Below are 16,397 nucleotides of genomic sequence, written 5' to 3'. Positions count from 1 at the left end.
AAAATTTACTCTAACTCTTTGCTTCAGGCTTAGCTCTAAACTTCCCCTATGTTTGAAAAAATAAAGTATGATGCACAGAGCTTCAATCTAAGCGGGTGATTTAATGATACCAACAAGACTTTAAACGTCAGAAAACCATACAATGAGACCTCCATAGATTTGTTTTATGGGGAGCCAGGTGGCCCGAGTAGGAGCTAAACCTTTAAACACACACTTTAAGCTCTGCCTATTGCCCCAATGCTGCTCCAAGGGAAGTAGGAGCAGGAGCAAGGCAGCCCTGGGTGCATCAGTAGCATCTACTGCAGTTGGTTGACTTAGCTGGTGTTGGTCCTGCTTTGAGCAGGGGGTTGGACTAGATGACCGCCTCAGGTCTCCTCCAACCCTGATATTCTAGGATCTGCAACAACAGTCTAAGAGGAAAGGCAAGCTCTGCAGAGCCCCAGACTCCCATCGGTTTCGCTATGGGCAGGGGAGCCAGCCACGTCTCACAACAGCCCCCATCTCTGGCTGCAGGCAGCCGGACTGGGCAGAAGGGATCGGGTAGCACCATCAGCCACACGCCTCAGCTCCCAGCCAGGGCAGAGGGGAAACCACGAGCAGCGGCGTGGCACATGCGCTGGCGGTGCACCGTGGGAGCTGTAGTTTATCATCCCTTGCTCAGCCCCGCTTCCCGGTACGGCGCAGCCAAGGGGAACTACAGCTCCCAGGGTGCAGAGCGACCCCCTTTTCTCCTCCCCCCTCCCGCCCCGTATGAATGACTAATACAACATGTTGTCCGGCGGCTAACGTGTCCCTCGGAGCCGGAGAGCGCCGCTCGCTTTTGCTTCTCCTCACTGCGGTGTCTGAGCAGCCGCGCGCCCGCCTCCCTCCCGAGGCACCCACAGGCGAGCGGCGCCGACAAAGTAAGTCAGTGGGGGCGGGGTGGGGGCTTAATTCTCCATCCCGGCTCGTCCGGGCTAAATGCACCGAGGCGGCGGCAGTAGCGTGTTGTTGCCATGTTGCAGCTGTGCGGCGGGCTCAGGCACAGTTTGGGGAGTCCGAGCTCCATGCGGCAGCTACACGGTGCCTGCCTGCGACAATGTGTCCAAGAATCCGGAGGGGGATGGGGGATGTCACATTGTTCCTCCTGCTTCACGTATTCCAGGCTCTTTGCAGAGATTTTACCAGGAGGGAAGTTTACTATTAAGATCCAGGATATCCGCCTTTGGCCCCCCCACCTCCACGAAACATCTTTCACTGGAAAATATCGCCTCTCTTGGTGATTCTCCGCCTTGAAGTGGGTTTCTTCTTTGGGCAAAGGGAGCGCGTGTGAAAGAAGAGTTCGGAAAATGTCATAGTTGCCGAGTTTTTATTTGATCAGGAAGTTGGTAGCATATGGGGTGGGGGGGCTGAGAAAATTCATACCCTGAAACTTCTGTAATCTTTCTAGGGGCCTTGTGACACGACAGAAACTGACCACACCATGCTATTTAACGTGTGCCACAAAGCACAGTACTTGCGTGAGGTAAAAGCTTCTAATCACTTCCTGCTCTGCCTTCCTTCAACTGCTCCATTCCTTTCCCAGGTGCTGGGGGTGGCTCCGGTTGCGCATGGCAGTCAGGTCATTAGGAACAGGGCACTTTTAAACCTATAATTACTAGAAAGTTTTATGCAGGGTACTAGTTACATGCATGAACAGTTCTTTCCATGGGAGAAATCCCTTCACAGGCAGAATTGTTTGGCATTATTTTCTTAGTCAGCAAAGTTCTGGAGCTTTGTGGAGAGTTGTATTTTTAACAAACTTCAAAAGAAAATCAGAAGCAGTCATGAAGGGTCAAAAGTGCATCGACTTAAATCAAAGGTTGCAAATATCTGTTGCTGAATAACTTCAAACAACTTTCATGGTCCCCCCCCCCATTATATAGTGGAGAAAATAATTGAAAATCAATATGAGGTTTAAATAAGATGTAAGCCTTAAGGTCTGTGTAAGGATGTAGAATATGATAAAGATACAATTATTGATGAGTGTGAATAACCAGATAGAGTGGCTGTCAGATTTGCTGTCAGCAAAGCAATGTAAGTGAAGTAGCATGTTCTCATGGACTGAACATATGGCTGGGAGGTAGGAACTCTAACCCAGGATATGCCACTGCCTTGCTAGATGGCCTTATGCAAGTTGCTTTAAACTATCTGTGCTTCAGTTCCTGCTTTTGTAAAATGGAGATGATAATATTCACCTCAGAGCAGGACTTTTAAACATTAAAGGAGATATATAAAGGAGAGGGGAAAAAAGCCATTTTCCCCAGCACGTGTCCCCTGAGCTGCATTCAGGGCCAAAGCAGCATGAAGCATTTAAAAAGGCTTTCTTTGTACATCTTGGCTTTGTAGTTTCTAAGGCCAGAAGGGATCATGGTTGTCCTCTAGTCTGATTGCCTGTGTTGTATAGGCAATGGCCATAGAACTCCCTCAGCATAATTCATAGAGCAAGAGTGGGCATAAACCCAATTTAAAGTAAAAAAATCCATCTTTAAGACAGTGGTCTTGCACGTGGTTGCAAAAATCCTTGTACAAATTCTTACTGGTTTCAGTAGGTCTGCATCCTTGTGCCTGAGTCTGTATTAAACAGGCATTATGTCAGGATCAGAATTTTGGTGGTTATGTGATGATTTGAAAACATAAGGTGCTAAGAGCTTTGGCCACTTCTGTGATTTTGTTTGTTTTTGTTTTATGTCAGTCTCAAAACAACAACCACCACTCCCCTCCTCACATTTTTGTCTTCATGCTCCTGTTTTCTTGTCAGATATTAGTATTGTGCCATAACTTACTGTAAAATAAAGAGCTTGAATTAAGCTCCAAAAGTAGTCGTGGTTCACACAGACCTTGGTAGCAAATTTTTGGCCCCAAACCTGCCAGTGTTTCAGCACATGCTTAACTTTACTCTGATAAGTAGTTCCAGTGAATTTTACGCTTGGGACTACTCCCGTGTGTTGCTGTTTGCAAGATTGGGGTATTTATTTAACCAGTTTCCAGTAAAAGTGTTTGACTTTTGGATGTTTTTGTTTTTATAAGGGTTTCCCTGTTTGAGAGTCTTTTGTTTTGTATTTACTGAAGTAAAAAACAACTTGACAACTGCTAACTCTTGCTTCTGGAGGAAAAACGCCCAAGAGGTAAACTTTGCAAAGTGACACTGTACCTGTGCATGCATGGCACTGTCAGTAGTTTTCCCCAAGAATTATCAAATTTAACTATATGCCTGGAGAATGTTCATTTTGCATTGGTCTTTTGAGTAAATAAGATGGATTCTGTTCCTTTTAATGAACCTAAAATAACAAAACAAACGCACAAAATAGAGGAAATTTTCTTCTAGGACTTTCAGTCCTGCATTTTCAACAAATGTTAAACTTACAGGGGAAAATACATTTAAAGAATGTTATCTCTAGATATTTAAATTACTTGATTATAGTGGGTTGTATGGGTTTCTTGGTAAAAAAAAAAAAAAAAGTAAAGGTATGGTTATAGAATTAATTGTCTTGTCCTTTTTCTGTTTATGGATTAAGCAGACTGTATCATGTTTCAGCAATTTGATTTTTCTAGGTTTTGAGTTGTGATGAGGGAGGGGAGGAGCTACCTGTAACATCAGCATCTTTAACCTTAGCATCCCAGTGTTCTAACTGTATCCTCATGCCTTGTTTAATTCAGTGATGACAGTGGTAAATAGATTTTTTTGGGGGGTGGGGGGGGGGAGGGAGGGGAGAGGTGTGATGATGTGATTCCTCAACAGATGACCAGACTTGCACTGTACTACTTCTGCCTCTGTATCACCTCTTTCCAAATCTGGCAACCTCTCTCTTCCTTAAGTCTCTTCTGATTTTGCAGGGTTGACTGGGGGATTATTCTCAGTCCCTATTTTCTCCAGCACCCTGGTTTTTGATCATCATAATTCAAGTGTATGTGGTGACCCTAATGAATGTAAGTGGCAATAATTTAAAACACTGAAAGGCCCAGGTAGGCTGCTGCCTCCTTATCTATCTGATGACAATATATGGTGAGCCGCAGTTTTACAGACTCTTAGAACTCAGAGATGGGAAAGTCTTGCTGAGTTTTCTTGTTGCCAATCTGTATGGAGCAGCACAGGATTTTTTCTTGACATATAACCTGTGGTGCTTTGTCCTGCTCTATGTTAAACACCTGGATTGTATTTTCTCACTTGAAGTGTGCAAGTGAATGTTGGATCTTGTTCCCAGGTGTCCAAATGTGGGTAGTGAATAGCGGCAAAGTCAGCTGTACAGGAGCCTAGGGCTTGTCTAGGCTTAAAGCACTGCAATGGTGCAAATGCTGTGCTTAGTGAAGATGCTTCCTACGCCAATGGGTGAGCTTCTCCCGTCCGCATAGATATACTCCACCTCCCTGAGAGGTCGTAGCTATGTTGACAGGAGAAGCCCTCCCATTAATATTACGCTGTTTTCACCGGGGGTTAGGTCAGTATAACTTCGTCACTCAGGGGTGTGCATTTTCCAATCAGTTCAAACTCAACTGCTGAAATATGTTGACACTAAGAAGGCAGAATCATGATCTGCAACCGACTGTGGTTAGAGCTAGTTGCTCCTGCCAAGTCTCAGAGGTGTGGGTGGTGCTGGGGAAATGTGTACAACATAGAGTAGGTCACCTTGGTGATGGTTTTGAAACAAGTTCCAATTCCTAAATTTGTGTCTGTTGTATCATTGGGCACCAGATTTCAGCTGATGCATCATGTTGGATATTTGTAGTATGTAAATGGGAAAGAGATACTACTTGGAAATGAAGATGAGTTGTCTGTAAATATTATAAGATTTTATTTATAAGCATTTAAATTGTATCAGCCTTAAATCTTTTGTACTGTTATGTTGTTTTGTGATAACAGTAAAAAGGGATATAGGAACATACCAGTTGGTTGGCTCAACTTTCATACTGGGTAAAATATTAGGTTGGGGAAGGGAATCATAGGTACACAAAAGGGAGCAACAGATGAGTGAAAAGTATAATTGATCATGACAGAACCCTGTATCTTCAGCTCCAAAACACAGGTTTGCGCCTACCACTTATGCAAAAAGAGTTATTTGGTTAGTGAGTAGTAGTAGGATCTTATCCTCTGTGGACCACTTGTTAGAGTGGGGTGGGACATACTTATCCAGCATATTACACAAGCAACATGGATTTCACAATAAGCTATCTCTGACAAAATTATAGTTTTAGTGTACAAAAGGAATGCAGTAGATTTTAATGTATGTAGACTTGAGTGAGATTTTAATTACACTTTTTTTCATTGAAAACAAACAGATAAATTGTGTTCTATCCAAGAATATTGGAGTGTCATGGGACGAGATGGCTCAGAGTTTGCTAATGGAATACAGAGCCTTTTATGTGTGGTTGCTGGTTTGAATCCAGCCCTGGTCACCAATGACCATTGTTACATTTCATGGTGGTTCTGTGATCTAAGTGAAGTACTTTAGTGGTCTCAGTCTAGTGTCCATAGGATGAACGTTCATATTGCAGTTTGCACTACTTGGCAGAGAGGCCAGAGACTGAATGTGCATCAAGGCTGATTGTCTTTCCTCTGAAGCACCTGACACTGACCAGTGTCCGAAGACAGGATACTGGGCTAGATGGACCATTGGTCTGACCCAGTATGATCGTTCTGGCATTCCCTCCTCTCTAGCACTGATCCCAAAAGAGCAGGGCTGAGGCATATTGACACGTCAGGATGAGGAAATATGCCGGCTAACAAGGATGTGTGCTATCCCTGCTTGTGAGTAAAGAGGACTTCAGACTGAAGGGTTATTGGCACAAAATTTGTCCAGCAAAAATAAAAGGGATTAGAAGTTTCAATAGGAGTCAGCACCTAGGTGCTTTTGAAAATCCCATCAAGTGCCTGAATATATTTAAAAATCTGGCTCTTGGGCTCGCAGTGCTTCAGTTAATGCAGTTAATCTCGCTTCTCTACCTCAGGGTTTATGGAGATAAATGCATTAAAGATTGTGAGATGCTCAGTTACTATGGTAATGGTGGACCATAGGAATACCTTAGACAGACATTGCAGACAATTAGACATGTTTATAAAAAGTCGTTGAAAGTTTGTTTCAATGAAAAATTAAAAGAAGTTGTAGCAAGTTCCTTCCCCCTGTTTCTAACCACTTATACCAATAATCTTTATGCATAGACTGTAATAAACAGAGCAGTTATAGAAACAGAGAAAATCTACTGTATTTCCCTAATGGAGATAATGATGATAAAATGTTGGGGGAAACAAATGCTATTTTTCAAGTTTCTGCAGAGATAATAATGAAGAATAAATATTGGCTTAAAAAAACCTGTTTTCAAAAAAGTAGTTGACCACATCACATCATTAATAGAAAGAGAGAGAATTTTTTAAAAAGCCTTTTGTTTGACTCCAAGTCATTATCTGAATGGAACAAATTCTGTAATATTCAGGTGCGTTCAGACAATGATATAGGGTCAAATTCAATCCTAGTCGGGGGGGGGGGGGGGTGAGTCCTTTCTTCTTATGCTATGCTTGAAATATGTTCCAAAAAAGTGATAGTAACAACAGAGGAGGTGAGGAATGACTCTTTAATAGTAACTTGTTTTTAGTGTCTTTCAATTAAAGTCCTATCTGAACCCTGCATTCATGTGTCTGATGACTGTGTGTTTATCCTCTGTTTGCAGTGGGGAGAATAACAGATCAGGGACAGTTTCAGATACCTAATTATACAACAAGAACTGAAACAGTGTGGTGAACTAAGATGCCACATGTTAGGAAAAAAAATTAATCGGCAACCAATAGTTTACTAATAGATTCTATCCAAGGAGACAGACAGTGAGCATTTTGACACTCCTACTCTCGCTGATTCCTTTTCCCCGCCATCAGTGTACCTGCAGTGTCCATGGTAGAGGTGGTGTTACGCATCATACACTTACTAAACATGCTAGATGCTTTCCTGAATTGACCTTGGAATACCCACCATTGGCGAGGCTGCCTGGAGAATACAAGGCCTGGTGTGATACAGTGCCGCCTTTACTTTAGGGAAATCTGCTTTTTCACTATATCCTTTATTTATTCATTTCATTTTATGCAGGATAGGTGTTACTGGAAAACCATGCCCCTTCCTTCAAAGATCTTCAAGGAAATCTGGGTAGCCAACCTTCCCCTCCCTCTTCTCCCCCCACCCCAAAAAAAAAATCTTTTAGGGGAAGATATTGCAGTCTCTTCTCCCCAATCCAGGAAATGTAAGTGAAGATGTCTGTGTGCCCAAACTGTCTTGCAGCGGAAGGATGATAATAGTAATACCACCGCATAGATCTTAGGCAATGCTTTTCATGAGGGAACTTTCATCAGTTTCCCCATTTTACAGATTGGGCAACTGAGGCACAGGGAGGTAAAGTGACTTGCCCGAGTCACCCAGCAGACCAGTGGCAGAGCCAGGAAAAGAACCCAGGTCTCCTGAGTCCTAATCCTATGCTCTCTCCACTAGGCAACACTGCTGTGGTTCAGGAAATGTCCCTGTCTCACTGCTGCTATGGGCTGCACTAACTCTGGGGTCTTTGACCTGTGGAAGGCTTTGCATACCTTTGAAATACAAATCTTCTTTTGTTGCAGTGCTGAGACCTGTGAATAGGAGTCAGGGAATCTCAAGAAATTACCCAGTATTATGTGGTTATATGTGTTACTGTATTGCACACAAAAAGAAACCACAATATAAGAATGTTAATGTTGAAAAGTCAAGCACTAGAAAGTTAGGAAAAGCCTGAATTAAGGTTTCCCATGTAACCTTAATTCAGCCTCCTTGCGCATATACATTCTGATACAGGCTTTAATTACATGATCACATACTATTATTTTTTTCTCTAGGGGCCCATGTCCTATTCAGTGCACAGAATAGATGATGCTCACTGAACAAGCAACTATTTAATCTTTTGTTTTTCCTCATTGCTCAAATTGTGGCCCCAGTCTTATTTACCACACCCTGCTCTGATGAGAGAATTACTCATTTCCGTATGTGCTTTTGTATGGCATTCATCCCTGTGGCGTCTAAGTGCTCCACAAACATTAATGGATTTCTCTTCATGAGACCTGGGGAGCTACAGCGGTATTATTCCCATTTTACACAGGGGGAACTGAGGCACACAGGCATTAATGTCAGAAGGGTTCACTAGTTTTGGGTACCCAATTTGAGATGCCATGGGCCTCTGTTTTCAAAGAACGTAACGTTTTGTAGCACTTTATTTGTTCTGTGCGCAGCTCCCATTGACTTCAGTTGCAGATGTGAGCACTCAGCCCTTCTGTAAATCAGACCCCGGGGGTGTCAAGATGAAAATCCAGAAAATGAACACACAATTAGTGACTACCTGGGAAAAGTTTGGTTAAATGGCTTGCCCAGCATCACACTGGAAACTGTGTGGCAGAGGCAGGGATAGAATCCATTTCTCCAGGTCAGTATCTAACTGTCTTTACTATGAGACCATCCTTTCAGTTCCTGCAGTCCCCAGGTATCAGAGGGGTAGCCGTGTTAGTCTGGATCTGTAAAAGCAGCAAAGAATCCTGTGGCACCTTATAGACTAACAGACGTTTTGGAGCATGAGCTTTCGTGGGTGAATACCCACTTCCTCAGATGTATGTGAGGAAGTGGGTATTCACCCACGAAAGCTCATGCTCCAAAACGTCTGTTAGTCTATAAGGTGCCACAGGATTCTTTGCTGCTTTTGCTGTCCTCAGGCTTATTTACCGCACACCTTCTGACTTTTTCAACAAATGAGGCAGGAGTCCTACAGACAACAGCCTCCTTCACTACACAACCCCAACTCATCCCCAGAGCGTGCTCCATTCTGGGTAGTGCAGCTGTACAAGGCAATTGTCAAAGGGTGAACTGATGTGGCAAGACTGTCAGAGCTCAGATGCATCCTGTTTCAGGTCAGCCCACCTTAAGTCCTGTGATCACACAATAGAAGACTGTGTCTTGGGGCTTGGCTGCACGTGCAAGTTAGAGTGCATTAAAGCAGCCCTGGGTGCCCTAGCTCACTACCTATCCACACTGGTAAGGCATATAGAGCTCTCTGACTCGAGGGCTAGAGCGCCCCTGGTACTCCACCTTGGCGAGAAGATTAACGCTTGATGTGCATTGGCTGAAACACCCAGGCATCAGTGTGAATGAGGTGTTGCATTACTGTGCTCTGATCAGCCTCCAGAAACGTCCCATAATCCCCTTAAGTCAAGTGGCCACTCTTGTTATTGTTTTGTAATCACTGCAGGAATGCGAATATGCCCTCTGAAAGCTCTGTGTCTGACAGCCGGCATGCTTATCTGCTCCAGGACAAAGCAACCATTACTGTGGAATGCTGTGTGTGAGAGAGAGAGGCTGGGGGAGGGTGGATCTGCTGCTGTCTGAACTTACAAGACAGCATGCTGCTCAGCCCCCCAAAACCCACTCTCTCTCCCCTCACATACACACAACACACTCCCTATCACACTCCACCCCACTCCCTTCATTTGAAAAGCACATTGCAGCCACTTGTGTGCTGGGATAGCTACCACAAGGCACTGCTCTCTGTGGCCATTGCGAGAGCTGCTACTGTGGCCACACCAATGCGCTTGCAGTTATCATTGTGGACAGATTGCAGCGCTTTTCCTATTGCGCTTTATGAAGGCTGGTTTAACTCAAAGCGCTCTACATCTGCAAGTGTAGCCATGCCCTTAGAGCCAGGCTGCTGGGATATAAAGGACAGCCTGAGATCAAGGCACAGGCTAGATATACAAAAGGAGTAGAGAGGCCCTCCTGAACTGCCAGATAGATGGCCTGGGAGTGCAGTCCTGCAGGGAGCAGACTAGGAAGGTTGGAAACCAGTTTGTTGGAGGAAAGCTGAAGCAGGTCTCACTCCTCCTTCTGCCTGGAGTAGTTGAGCTCCTTCAGGAGACCCCAGGACTGGGTAAAGGTTTATATTTAGAACTTGAGTTAAACTGTCTTATTTTGGAGGAATAAAATTTGAGCCCTGAATTAAAAGGACTGAAATCAGGCAGCTGAGAATGTTTTCTGATGCATTATCTGGTGAATTGGTCCATTGGTGTACACAGGAGTGCAGGGCGGGGGGAATAGTATGTGATTTTGCGCAGTATGATAATCATTAATTACATGAAAGGAGGAAAACTGGCTTGGCAGCAGCACTGCTGAGAAGGATCTGGGAGTTGTGGTGGATCACAACTTCAGCATGAGTCAGCAATGTGATGCTGTTGCAAAAAAGACAAATGCATTAACAGAGGCATAGCATGGAAGTCACAGGAGGTGATAGTACCACTCAGCACTGGTTAGGCCTCAGCTGGAGTAGTGTCTAGTTTTGGTCACCAATGTATAGAAACGATGTAGAGTAACTGGAAAGGATCCAGAGGCAAGTGACACAGATGATGAAAGGGATGGACTGCAAGCCACATGAGCAATGGCTGAAGGAACTGGGTATGTCTAGGTTGGAAAAGAGGAGATTAAGGGGGAATATAATAGTGGTCTTCAGATACTTGAAAGGCTGCCATAAAAAGATGGAGAAGAGTTCTCTTTTGCCACAGAGGGCAGGACAAGAGGTAGTGGGTTCAAATGATAGCAAAGTGGATTTAGATGAACTCTCAGGCAAAACTTCCTAACTGTAAGAACAGTAGGACAATGGAACAAATGCCTTGGGAGGTTGTGGAAGCTTCTTTGCTGGGGGTTTTCAAAGGGAGGCTGGATACATCTGTCTTCAATGGTTTAGGCACAACAAATCCTGCATCTTGAATGAGGGAGAGTTAGACTAGATCAGTGTTTTTCAAAGTTTGGGTCACGACCCAGTATTGGATGGTGGCATGAAAGGCACTGGGTTGCCTTGCTCAGCACCCAGGGACCCTAGTGGCTCTGGTCAGCACTGCTGACCGGGACATTAAAAGTCCCATCGGCGGTGCTGCCCAGCCAAGGCAGGCTAGTACCTGTTCCGACACTGCGCTGCGCCCCGGAAACGGCCAGCAGCGGGTCTGGCTTATTGGCAATGGGGAGAGGAAGGGGGGCAGTGCCTGTGGGCGAGAGCCATGCAGAGCCACTTGCGCGCCTCTACCTAAGAGCCCAACCTGCTGCTGGCCGCTTCCAGGCCGCAGCATGGTCTGCAGTGCCAGGACAGGTGGGAAACCTGCCTCTGCTCCCCAGCTGTGCTGCTGACCAGAAGCCACTGGAGGTAAGCCTGCACTCCGGTCCCCAGCCCTGAGCCCCCCTAAACCTGAAACCCCTTTCTGTACCCCAAGCTCCTCATTCCCAGCCCCATGCCAGAGCCCGCACCCTCCCAGAGCCCTGCCCCCTTCCCACACTCCCATCCCCTGCCGCAGCCCTGAGCCCCCTCCTGCACCCCAAGGCCCTTATCCCCAGCCCCACCCCAGAGCTTGCACCCCCACCCCAGAGCCCTGACCCCCCTCCTGCACCCATTCCTGGCCCCACCCTGCAGCCCTCACCCCCTCACTCCAACCTTGTGCCCCAGCCCTGAGCCTGTCCCATACCCCCAAACCCCTCATCCCCAGCTCCGTTGGGTTGCAGACATCAACAGTTTTCTTCAACGGGGTCCCCAGAAAAATGTTTGAAAATACTGGACTAGCTGACCCTTGCAGTCCCTTCTAACCCCCTATGATTCTAAGAACGAGTGGGCTGAATTAAGGTTGCACAGACAACCTTCATGCTGGCATGTCCTAATTTTCTGAGGGCTGGGTTTTGCAATCTCATTTTGGGTGGGTAGGTGGGGGGAGAGTTTAAAAAGAAAACTACAAATATCTTTATGTGGAACCATATTGATTCCCACATGGGTCACCAGCAGAGTTGGAACCTTTAGATCCAGAGCACAAACCTGGGCTAAATGAGTAATTTATAGCGCTGGTAGGTTATCTTCAGTGTAGGCCAGCCAGCAGAGAGAGGGAGATGAGGCATGTACTTTGTCGGGGGGATTCACAGCTATTGGCTGACAGCATAGGAGTGTTGAGACTAGGGCAGGGGTTCTCAAACTGGGGGTCAGGATCCCTCAGGGGATTACAAGGTTATTACATGGAGGGTCGTGAGCTGTCAGCCTCCACCCCAAACCTCACATTGCCTCCAGTGTTTATAATGGTGCTAAATATATTTTAAGAGTGTTTGTAATTTATAAGGGGCGGGGGTCACTTGCTGTGTGAAAGGAATCACCAGGACAAAAGTTTGAGAACCCTTGGACTACGGAATGTTGTGTTCCATTCCAGGCTGTGGAGGAGAGTGTTCTCTAGTGGTTACAGACCCTTCTGCCCTTGGCTCTTACCAGTCTCACCTCCCTCACATGCCCTTCTTATCTCTTTGACCTAGTTCCCCTTCCCAACTCTTTTTGACTCCTCATCCCAGTCTCAAACTCCCGCCTTCCCTCTCCTCACCTGCCTTTTTCCCTGTGTCTCTGTCTCCCTACTTGCTCTTCCCCAAACCCAACTACTTGCCACTCAAGCAGTTCCCTCATTCTTCCCCTTGCTGCCTGGGCTCCAGTAATGGGAGTTGTGGCACTACACCCTTGTATTCTTCATAGAGATATTGTAATTATATGATTATGGCATAACTATGATGTATTTTATGCAAGATAAGGCATGAGAGATATTATTGGAAAGGTTATGATTTACTGAATGTGATTATCCTATTTGTATTATTTTTGTATCTGAAGTTAGGAATATTATCTATGCATCTATTACAAATGTGTTTGCACCTGGGGAATGCCCATTAGACAGAATACAATCAGTGTGGATCGCCAGTTGGGAAGGGCCATAAAGGAAAACAATAGGTCTTTGAAGATGCTAATCTCCCACTAGGAAGCCTTCCTGGGCATGCTGCAAACAGCCTCTGAGTGATGGCTGCAGGGACATGTGACCAAGTCATCTGGTACTGGACTCCATGATAATACTAGTATTTTTCCACTGTCTGGGGGTGGGAATCAAACTGGGAGCCAAAGAATTCCTGCTATATGCAAAAACTATTTAAGGCAGGGGAGTGACATCATTGTGGTCCATTCTTCATCGACTTCCTGCCCAAGAAAGAGGACTGCTGGAAACACCTGAGAACAAAACGACTGGACTAGGGGAAGGGCTGAGCCCAGGCAGGAGTGTTGTCTGGCCTGTGAAAGAAAGATCTGGCGTTTAAAGCTGCAAGCAAATGCAGCTAGTTTTCAATAATCTTTGCAATCTATCTAAAACAACATTTAGGGTTAGAATTTGCTACTTATAACCAATTTCTTTAGTATATTAAGCTTCGATTGCATGTTTGTTTTATTTGCTAGGTAATCTGCTTTGATCTGTTTGCTATCCCTTATTATCACTTAAGATTTGTCTTTTGTAGTGAATAAACTTGTTTTTGTCTAAAACCTGTATGTGTGGAAATTGTAACTTGGGGCAGAAAGCTGTGTATATTTCCCTCTACATTGAGGGAGGGGGTGAATTTCATGAGCTTTCTCTGTGCAGTGCAAAATAGTATAATTTTGGGTTTACCCTCCAGAGGGGAGTGTACACTTGAGTACAGTAACTCCTCACTTAACGTTGTAGTTATATTCCTGAAAAATGCGACTTTAAGTGAAACAATGTTAAGTGAATCCAATTTCCCCATAAGAATTAATGTAAATAGGGGAGGTTAGGTTCCAGAGCAGCTTCCCCTACTCTGCAAGCGCTAGAAGTGGGGGATTCAACCTTCAGCCCACCCACTCCACTCCTTCCCCTAAGCCCCCACCCTTGACCCGCCTCTTCTCCCCCCTACCTCCTCCCCCTTTACTTTGCTCGCTGCGTCCTGGCTCCTCCCCTCTCCCTTCTAAACGCCAAGCCAGCTGATTGCTGCATAGGGGAGGGTGGGAGGAGGCCCGCCGAGTCCTCACTCCTCCCTCTCCCTTCTGCGCGGGGCAATCAGCTGGCTTGTGGCGTTTTGGAAGCAGGAGGGAAGGGGAAGGAGCGAGGACTTGGCGCGCAGGCTCCCCTTCCGTCCTCTGCCTCCCGAATGTGGCAAGCCAGCTGATTGCCCCGGGCAGAAGGGAGGGGGAGGAGCAAGGACTCGGCATGCCTCCCAAACACCACAAGTCAGCTGATTGCCACGGTCAGGAGGGTGGGGGAGCCTGCGCACTGAGTCCTCTCTCCTCCCCCCTCCCTTCTGCCTCCAAAACACCGCAAGCCAGCTGACTGCCACAGGCAGGAGGAGGGGGAAGGTGCTGATCCACAGTCTGCCGGCGGGCACTGGGGAGAGGGGGCCGTAGGGAGGCTTCCAGCTGTGGAGAAAGCAGGCAGCCAAACAAGGTAAGAGTGGAGCATTGCACAACTTTACATGAGTATGCTCCCTAATTGATCAGCAGTGTAACAATGAAACAATGTTAAGTGGGATGACTTTAAGCGAGGAGTTACTGTATTGGACAGTTCCTTAGCTGAGCCTTCCCATACAGAGCTGATCTCAGCATCTGTTTGTGTAGCTGCTGTTGGGTGTGTCCCTACCTGTATGTGTGCGGGTAAAGTGCAGTCTGAAGCCTGAGGGAAGGCTTGACTGGTTTGCTTCAGCAATACAGCGTATAGCAGTGGTTCCCAACGCTGTGCCCGTGGGCACCATGGCGCCCATTGGAGCATTTATGTGCTCTTGCCTAGTGTCCAGCCGGGGAGAGAAGCCACGGCCCTGTGCCTGCCGGGGACAGAGAACTCCGAGGCTGCAGACTGTGAGCTTCAGTGTTCTCAGTCCCTGGCAGGAGTGGGGCCACAGCTTAAGCTGGAGAGAAGTCACAGCCCCGCGCCTGCCTGGGACAGAGAACTCCGAGGCTGCAGGCTGTGGTCTGCAGGTGCCAGTGTTCTCTGTCCCCAGCAGGTGCGGGGCCTGCCTAGTGCCTAGCATGGGGGAGAAGCCATGGCCCCGCGCCTGCTGGAGACAGAGAACTTCGAGGCTGCAGGTGCCGGTGTTCTCTGTCCCCGGCAGGTGCAGGGCCTGCCTAGTACCCAGCAGGGGAGAGAAGCCGAGGCCCCGCACCTGCTGGGGACAGAGTACTCCGGGGCTGCAGGCTGTGGGCGCCAGTGTTCTCTTTCCTCCCGGCTTCTCTCCGGCTTCTCTCTGCAATGCCCATAACTGGTGCCAAAAAACGAAAAAACCTGCTCCAACTCTGCAGAATGGATGGAATGCCGCCCCGTAGCGTGTGCTGCTCCAGGCACGTGCTTGCTCCACTGGTGCCTGGAGCTGGCCCTGTATGGAGTAATTGAAAACATGAATGTGCTACTGGCCACAAAAAAGATTGGGGACCACTGGCGTATAGCAATACAGGCTGGTGGGTCAGGCGGGTTCAGTGGTACCCCAGTTCCAGGTGGCATCCCATTTTTTTCAATTTTTATCAATTTAAATTTTCACTATTATGCAAAATGATGCATGTGGGTGGGTTTCAGACAGTGGGAGGGGGTCTGACAATGAATGATAATAGACATTGAGATTCAAAAGAACTAAAGCTTTATAATTGCTAAAACACAAATTGTCAACATCACATGTCAAAATATACAGAGTAAATATCTTTAAATCAAAGTCTAGTTCTCAAGCAGCATTTTTCTTACTTTGCTTATCTGTAAATTTCAATTATTATGGATGGAAATAGTTTTTCATTATTTTTTGTGTGTACTGATGAGAACTCATACACAGGCTTGGAAGGATTAGAGTTTGCTTTTTAACTGGAGCTTGTAATTTACTCTTTTAACCCCCAATTGTAGGTAAAAGGCATGTGTTCAAACTTACCAAACCAGTTTGGCTCTAGAGCTCAGATGTACGAGGATGCTGGAAAAACTCTGGTTATTTGTACATAAATGAGCAATTCAAGTGCCAAGTTGACCTAGTACAGAGGAATAGGTCAGTAACTAAGGCACAGCTAATTTGGAGTTACACTTGTTTGCATTGTCTGTTTAGCATGCAAGCTGTTCAGAGCAGGAACTCCCTTTCATTATACAAGGAGTCCGGTGGCACTATAAGACTATGGACTAACATGGCTACCCCGTCATACTTCCCTTTCATTATGTTTATGTACGATGCTACTGAGGCATACAAGACAGGTGTAAATTAAAATAACATTTCAGCTTCACTCATCCCTTCCCCTTATAGTCTCGTCCTGCCCTGTTGGTGTCCAAGTTTTGCATATGTTTTTTTAAAAGAAAAATGAGGTGGAGTTATGGGGTTTTGTTCTTCACTGCACATTGTAATAAAAATAATTCTTCTTGAAAGAATGTTAACAATTTATGTGGCATACTTACAACTCTTGTCTGCCTATGGACAAATCATCAGGAACGTAATCTCTTGGAGTCTTTGTAAGTAATTTTTGTTTTGTTAATGTAGTTTGCCCCACAAGCTCAGAGCTTGATCTGTAGCTGCTCTCCACATAGCATCCCTCTGACT

At 46.0% G+C, this 16,397-nt stretch overlaps 1 protein-coding gene across 4 annotated transcripts in view; it reads left to right on the top strand.

The window, feature by feature from the left end:
- The first annotated feature begins 763 nt into the window (after positions 1–763).
- Positions 764–16,397, top strand: part of TRABD (TraB domain containing) — a 51,362-nt gene continuing 35,728 nt past the window's right edge. For 2 of the 4 annotated variants that reach the window (XM_030549210.1, XM_030549206.1), the window contains exon 1: positions 764–902. The gene's annotated coding sequence lies outside the window, so the exon portion shown is untranslated. Of the gene's footprint in view, positions 903–1,429; positions 1,505–3,048; positions 3,147–16,397 lie in introns of all 4 variants that reach the window. The other 2 variants (XM_030549207.1, XM_030549208.1) reach the window with 2 other exon arrangements.

The sequence above is a fragment of the Gopherus evgoodei genome, chromosome 1 (genome assembly GCF_007399415.2).
Source record: "Gopherus evgoodei ecotype Sinaloan lineage chromosome 1, rGopEvg1_v1.p, whole genome shotgun sequence".
NCBI lineage: Eukaryota > Metazoa > Chordata > Testudines > Testudinidae > Gopherus > Gopherus evgoodei.
Note: the sequence above shows the minus strand (reverse complement) of the source record. Positions and strands in the feature narration are given on the sequence as shown.